Here is a 7,677-nt window from a genome sequence, read left to right as displayed (position 1 = left end):
GATAAAGAGGAAGACCCCCAACGAGATGGATTGGCCAAGTGGCAGCATCGATGAACTCAAGTGTGGCAACAATAGTGAGGTTGACCCAGAATCGGGCAATATTTCATTCTGCTGTGCATAAGGTCACTATGGGTCGGTACCGACTCGATGGCACCTAACAACAACAACATCCCCACATGAAAAGTATTACCTCAATGACAAATCAGTATTGTCTGTGGAAAATCAAATTCCAGGTATCTGATATGATCCTGGATTTAAATTTCAAGTCATTATTATTGTGAAATGCTACATATAATTTGCTGTTGTTAAGCGCTGTCAAGTCAGTTCCAACTCATAGTAACCATGTATGAAAAATGAGGTTTCTGTGGAGCAGCTGGTGCATTTGAACACTGACCTTGTGGCTAGCAGTCCAGTGCTTATCCTATAGTGCCACACCAGGACTCTACTTATCATTTAGTTTATCATTAACTTACTTTATGATCATTATATTATATGGTCATATTATATCAGGATATCTGATAATTCCAATTTTATTCATTATCAATTTCCCCATTCTTTTCTTGGAGTCTTACCAGATTTAGATATGCCTGAGTGTTCTCTTAAAAAATGAGAAAATAAAATCCTATTTGTTGTATTTTGTTGTTATAATCACTGGCATTTTTGGTCTTTAAAGCCAGCCCTGGACCTTCATACCTACTAGCTCTTTGCTGGGCTTCCAGAAAATGAAGAATGAGGGCTGAGTTTGGGAACTCTAGTGCCTATGGTATGATCTGACCATCGTACTTTGGTCTGTACACCACTTTTGGCATGCTGAAGCAGAATGTTGTGTGTTTCTGTCTGCTTGGCGACCCAAACACTTCTGACTATTCTCCCAATCCATGAGAAATAAACTATTTTATGAAGACTATTTTCTGCTTTCTGTGTGTTCCACAGTGACATTCTCATTCTCTTTTTGTGCTCTTCTTGCTCCATATCCCACTGTCTCTCCAACAATCTCTAATTTTTATCTTATTACAAATATCCCCGGAGGCAGGAGAACATAGAACATGCTACTAGATTGGGAAAGAACAAAAGAAAAGAAAAAATTCTTAGAGTACCAGAGATTAAAATCTCCATTTTTTTTCTATGACTCATTGCTAAAACAGAGGGTGCTATTCCAAAGAAAATTAATGCAATTCTTTGCAATAAGCACAGCCTGAAAATAAATGGCCTATAGGTCAAATGTGGAGTCCTGGTGTGGTGTTGTGGGTTAATGTGTCAGACTGCAAAGCCATTTCAACTGCAAGGTCGGTGGTTCAAGCCCACCAGCTGCTCCTCAGAAACCCTATACAGGGTCACTATGGGTCAGAACCAACAATGGCACTTAACAACAACAACATAGGTCAAATAAATGTAAGCCACAGACAAGCTTAGTTTTATCTGTACAGTGTCTAAAAGCAGCGTTAAACCAATTGAAAAAAAAAAAGTTAAATGAGAGACATTGTGCACACAAAACAAAAGGTGAATCTGCCTGGGCTTTCATTCTCTTAGGCAAAATCAGCTGGGGCTGAGGAACTCATTCCTCTTTAAAGAGAATGAGCCTCACATGGGACAACTCTTCTCCAACCTACCTCACTCATTTTGTATGTTCCTAGGCTCTTCCTCCCTTGTGTTCTGGCACTTGGTACAGATTCTAAGTCTGTTAAATTATGTCACATCTAAAAGCTATTAGTGGAAAATGTGATTTTTTAAATCTTCTGAGAGATTTTTTCCTCTTCATTTGCTGAAGAATTTGCTGAATACGAGATACTAATATCTATATTTTGTGTCCAAATTTTACTCCAGTTTTCATCAAATGTGTTGATGAAGCAGATGGCCACTTGGAGTTTATTTCTAGAATACTTAATTGAACATGTGCTTAAAAAGAGCAGTAAACTTCTCATTGAAGCTTTTCCTGGTCCTCTAGTCTAAAATTCTATCCCTGCCCCCAAATTTATAGCCCCTTCTCTAATTATCACTTTCTCTTTACTTATATCACTCTTAACTCAAACTGCTTTGCAAACATTCATGATATGTGTCTTTCTCACTGTAAATTCCAAAAAGGAAGGGATTTTTGTCTATTTTGCCATTACTGTTTCTTTAGCATCTAGAATAGTGCCTGGCAGTGCCTCATCAGTAAATATTTATGTTGAACATGTAGGTTTCATGAATATATAAAATAAACTGGAAAATAAGCATACAGCAATATTTACCAAACACTCCTCGGAAACTCTTTACAAGGTCATTATGAGTCAGAACTAACTTGATGGCACTTAACAATAACAACAACCCTACCAGGCACTATTTTAAGCACTGTACTTGTATTGACTCATGGTAAAGATAGTCTTTCATTTCAAAGTAGGCAGGGTGGAATAAAGTGGAACCTGCTTCCTGAGAAATGAAGATTTGTACAGCCAGTAATGCAGAATGACACTTCATGGCTCTTCACCTTTCAGAGCAGGGAAATGACCATTAATTTTTCTTATCCTGCCTTTTCCTCATATATTCAGTAATAAACAGTAAAGTATTATCTTCTAGAAATCTCAGGAGTGTTACTAATTTGTTAGCTTATGTCAGTTCCTAAAATGTCTGGCATAGGTTGTATCAAGAGATTGGTTGCCAGGAACTAAGACCAAAGCACTTACTGGATGTTTTAGGTTTGTGTTCTTTTGATGAACTATGTGTAAAGCTAAAATAAAAATCAATGTGCTTCTTTTACTTTGGGAATTTGTCAGTCATAAATTTAGGAGAAAAGGTCACTGTGGGGGGTTGAAAGACTTTCTGACACTAAATACAGGAAGTGAGCCTTTTTATTTTTATTTGCAGATAAGCCAGTACCCTTAACAGGCAGCTCATATTTATCTGCAAGATATTAGAGATTGGGGCTAGTCCTCCATTTTTATATGTAATTAGACAGTAACTTTGAGAAAACACTCTGAAGGAATTAAATTTTGAAGCTGGTTTAGCTGTGTGCTTAGTGATCAATAGCAAAGGTTTCAGGTCAAGTCAGTTTTGTCTTATAAGCTCTATGGTCATTGGAAAGGCCCTTAGATGTTTCCAGGCTCAGTTTTTTAATACAGAAAATAGAATTAATAACATCAACTGCATACAGTCCTAGAAAGAATTAAGTGAGGTCTTAAAGGATTAAGTCCAGTGTTTGCCACTGAGTGAGTGAGCAATAAATGCTACTTTTAAGTATAATTATTTTACTGCTATTTATACTCATAAAGATACAAAACAGTGGTGTGGAATAAAAGGTAGATAAAGTTCATAATTCATGTCGTAGAAACCATGATTTTTTTTTCTTTTCTTTTTTTTTGGCAAGTCTATGTATAATAAAGGGAATTGTGGTGTGGCACTGTAGGATAAGCACTCAACTTCAAGGTCAGTTTGAACCACATGATTAGCAGTTCAGACTCACCAGTCACTCCTCAGAAACCCTATACATGGTTGTTATGAGTTAGAACAGATATGACAGCACACAACAACAAAGAAAGTCCGAGAGACCTGGTGTCATGGTTAGTAATCTGCAAAGGTCAGTGGTTAAACCCACCAGCCCATCTATGGGTGAAACACGTGACAGCTGACTTCCATAAAAATTACAGCCTGGAAACTCTATAGGGCAGTTCTGGTCTGAGTTGACTGACTTGACCTGAAACCTGTACAATAGATATGAGTTGGGATTGCCTCCACTGCAACAGTTTATGTTGTTGTTAATTGCCATCAAGTTGGTTACAACCCCTAGTAACCCTGCATGAGGTTTCCGAGGAGCAGCTGGTGAACTTGAAGTGCCAACCTTGTGGTTCACACAGACCTTGCTGTCCAGTGTATTAACCCGCTGTGCCACACCAGGAGTCTGCAATAGTTTATAAAGACCCCTAAAAGGAAGGACTTCAAGGATCACATCATTCTAGGCTTCCATTCCACTGCAGGCTTTCATTCCTCTGCACCTCATTCCACAGCAGGCTAAGAATAGCTCAAAGAGGTTTGTTCTCAACCAACTCCAAATTAACATGTTAGCTATGCAAACCAGCCTACCACTTGTCTGTCAGATTGATATACTGTGGTGGCTTGGGTGTTGCTTTGCTGTTGGAAGCTATGTCCCCAGTAGTTTGAATGCCAGCAGGAGCACCAATGGTGGACAGGTTTCAGAAACAGCTTCTAAACTAAGACAAAATATGAAAAGTAGAGCCAAACCACTTATGAATGTCACTGAAAACCTTAGGAACAACATCAGAACACTGTCTAATCCAGTGTCAGAAAATGAGTCCCTCAAGTGGGAAGGCACTCACAACACATCTGAGGAAGAGATGCCACCTCAAAGTAGAATCGCCCTTAATGATGTGAATAGAGAAAAGTTTTTGGAACCTTCAGTTGCTGATGTGGAAGAACTCAAAATGGGAAGAAACTGCTGCAAATATCCTTTAGTAATTGGAACATGAAATGCACAGGGTTTGAATCTAGAAAAATTGGAAGTCATCAAAAATGAAATGGAATTCAAAAGAATTAATCTCCTAGGCATTGAAGGGTTGAAATGGGCTGGTATTGGCCAATTTGAATCTGACAATCATATGGTTTACTATGCCAGGAATGACAAATCAAAGACAATTGGAGTGACATAAATCATCAAAAAGAACATTTCGAAATCTATACTGAAGTACAATGCTGTCTGTGATAGTATAATATCCATATGTGTGCATGGAAAACCAGTTAATACCATTACTGTTACTGTTCAAATTTACATATCACCACTAAAGACAGTGATGATGAAATTAAAGAATTCTACCAAGTTCTTCAATCTGAAATTAATCTAACATGCAACCAAAATGCATCAATAACTATTGGTGATTGGAATGCAAATATTGGAAACAAAGATTTGGTAATAAAAATGATACTGGAAGCTTCTGGATAGAATTTTGCAAGATCAATGACTTATTCATTATAAATATCTTTTTCAACCCAAAAGAAGGCAACTATACATGTGGACCTCCCCATGTGGAATATATAGACATCAAATTGACAGCTTTTCTGGGAAGAGATGTTGAAGAAGCTCAATATAATCAGCCAAAACAAGGCCAAAGGCCTCCTGTGGAATAGACCATCAATTGTTCATCTGTAAGTTCAGTCAGCAAAAAAAATTAAAACAAGTCCACGAAAGTCTAAATTTAGCCTTGAATATATCCCACCTGAATTTGGAGACCATCTCAAGAACAGATTTAATGCATTATACACTAACGACAGAAAACCAGAGGGTTGTGTGATGACATCAAGAATATCATATATGAAGAAAGTAAAAGGTCATTAAAAACCTAGGGGAAAAGAAATGATTAAAATGGATTTTAGAAAAGACCCTGAAACTTGTATAGAGCATCTATGACCACTGGAAGAAATCAGGAAATCAAAGACCTGAAAAGAAAATTTCAAAGCCCAGTTAAAAAAGACAAACTAAAGTATTATAAGCTGAGAAAAGACTGAAGTTATCAAAGACCTCCTTTTGCTTGGCTCCACTATCAGCTTTCATGGAAGCAGCAGTCAAGAAATCAAAGATGTAATGCATTAGGTAAATCTGCTACATAAGACCTCTTTGGAGTCTTCAAGAGCAAAGATGTCATTTTGAGGACTGAGGTGCTCCTGATCCAAGCTATGATATTTGCGATTGCCTCATATGCATGGGAAATCTGAACAACAAATAGGGAAGACAGCAGAAAAATCCATGCATTTGATTTATTGTGTTGGTGAAGAATATTGAAAGTACCATGGATTGCTAGATGAACAAATAAATCTAGCTAGAATGTTCCTTAGAAGTGAGAATGGTGAGACTTATCTTTTGTTCTTTGGACAAATTATCAGAAGAAAACAATCCCTGGACAAGGACATCACCAAAAAAATAGGAAGACTCCCCAAAAGATGGAGGGACACAGTGGCAATAACAATGGGCTCAAATATCACAGTTGTGAGCATGACTCAAGTCTGGGCAGTGTTTTGTTCTGTTTTGCATTGGGACGCTATGAGTCAGAAACAACTCAATGCCACCTAACTTATAAAACAGTAGACTTAAAGAAATCAAGTTAAAAATAATCCCTCTATCCCTTTCTTATTTGCCTCTCTTAACCAACTGTTGTTAAGTGTCATTGAGTCAGTTCTGACTCATAGACACCCTGTAGTGTGGCACTGTAAGATAAGCAGTGAACTGTGAAGCACAATGTCAGCAGTTCAAACCCACCAGCTGCTCCTCAGAAACCCTATACAGGATTTCTATGAGTCTGAATTGACTCGATGTCACTTCACAACAATTAACAACAACATAGTGTTTCCAAGGAGCAACTGGTGGGTTTGAACTACTTAACTTGTGGCTTACAGTTCACTGCTAATCCTACATAACCTCTAGTAAATCCTTCTTACATAAATAGATATTCTTGATTTATCACTGTGAAACTAAAAATATTCGTACATACCATACTCCCTCTTTTAAGCATAACTTCCAACTGTTCTTAGGAGGAAACAAATGCTTTTAACATCATCAACAAAAGTTATACAATATGGCCTGAATTCTTATCCAGCTTCCTCATGAAGCTCACTAACCCTTGTTTTCAGTCCTCCATCATTTTTGCTCCCTTATTACAGTGTCTTTTCCCTTAACATCTGTACATTACCACCTCTTCTCAGGATACGATTTTCTCAATTTAGTCCTTAACTTACCTTTTACATTTGAGTCAAACGTCACTTCTTCAGGGAAGCATTCTGTGACCTTGATTGTTGTATACTGTCCCTATTATATGCTCTTGTAACAATAGCTAACATTTATGGAGTTTTTATTGTGTATCCCCATTCAGTATTTTCTACTTTAATCCTCATACCAGTCTTACAAAGTTGCTACATTTGTTGTTAAATGCCATCAAGTCGGTTTGTACTCATAGTGAACCTGTATAAGGTTTCTGAGGAGTTACTGGTGGGTTTAACCACCCACCTTTTGGCTAGTAGTCTAGTGTGTATCCAACAGTGCTATGCCCAGACCCATTTTTCAGCAATAACTTGCCTATTCATATACCACTGATAAGTCAAAGAGGGATGGTGCTCTCAAATCCCCCAACATACAGCCTAAATAGCTTCTTCTGGTATCATAGTGTTTACAAGTTGGCTGTTAACCTTAAGGTTCCGCCAGTAATTCTATAAGAGAAAGATGAAGTTTTCTGCTCCCATAAATAATTACAGCCTCAGAAACCCTATACAGGGTCACTATGCATTGGCCCCAACTCCATCTCACACAACCACCACCACCTCCTAATCAGAGTCCTGGTGTGGTAGGATAAACACTGACCTGCTAACCAAAAGGAAGGCAGTACAAAATCACCAGCCACTCGTTGAAAATCCAATAGAGGATCAGTATGAATTGGAACCGACTCCATGGTACTTAACAACAACAACAATACCTCCTAATCATAACAACACACTATGAGATATTTTGTTTGCATAATATATAAAATTTATTTGTATAAATTAAAACTATATCTCCAATGACCACTATGATAAATTTGTTCATTATTTTAATTCCAGTGACAAGCACAGTACTTGGCTTACCACAGACACTTTAATAAATATTTACTGAAAATTTTGAGTAATTTCTTAGGACTTTATGAGAAAAATCTTCAATTAGCACAA

Source organism: Chrysochloris asiatica, unplaced genomic scaffold (genome assembly GCF_000296735.1).
Source record: "Chrysochloris asiatica unplaced genomic scaffold, ChrAsi1.0 scaffold00008, whole genome shotgun sequence".
Classification (NCBI taxonomy): domain Eukaryota; kingdom Metazoa; phylum Chordata; class Mammalia; order Afrosoricida; family Chrysochloridae; genus Chrysochloris; species Chrysochloris asiatica.
This window is presented reverse-complemented; position numbering follows the sequence as displayed.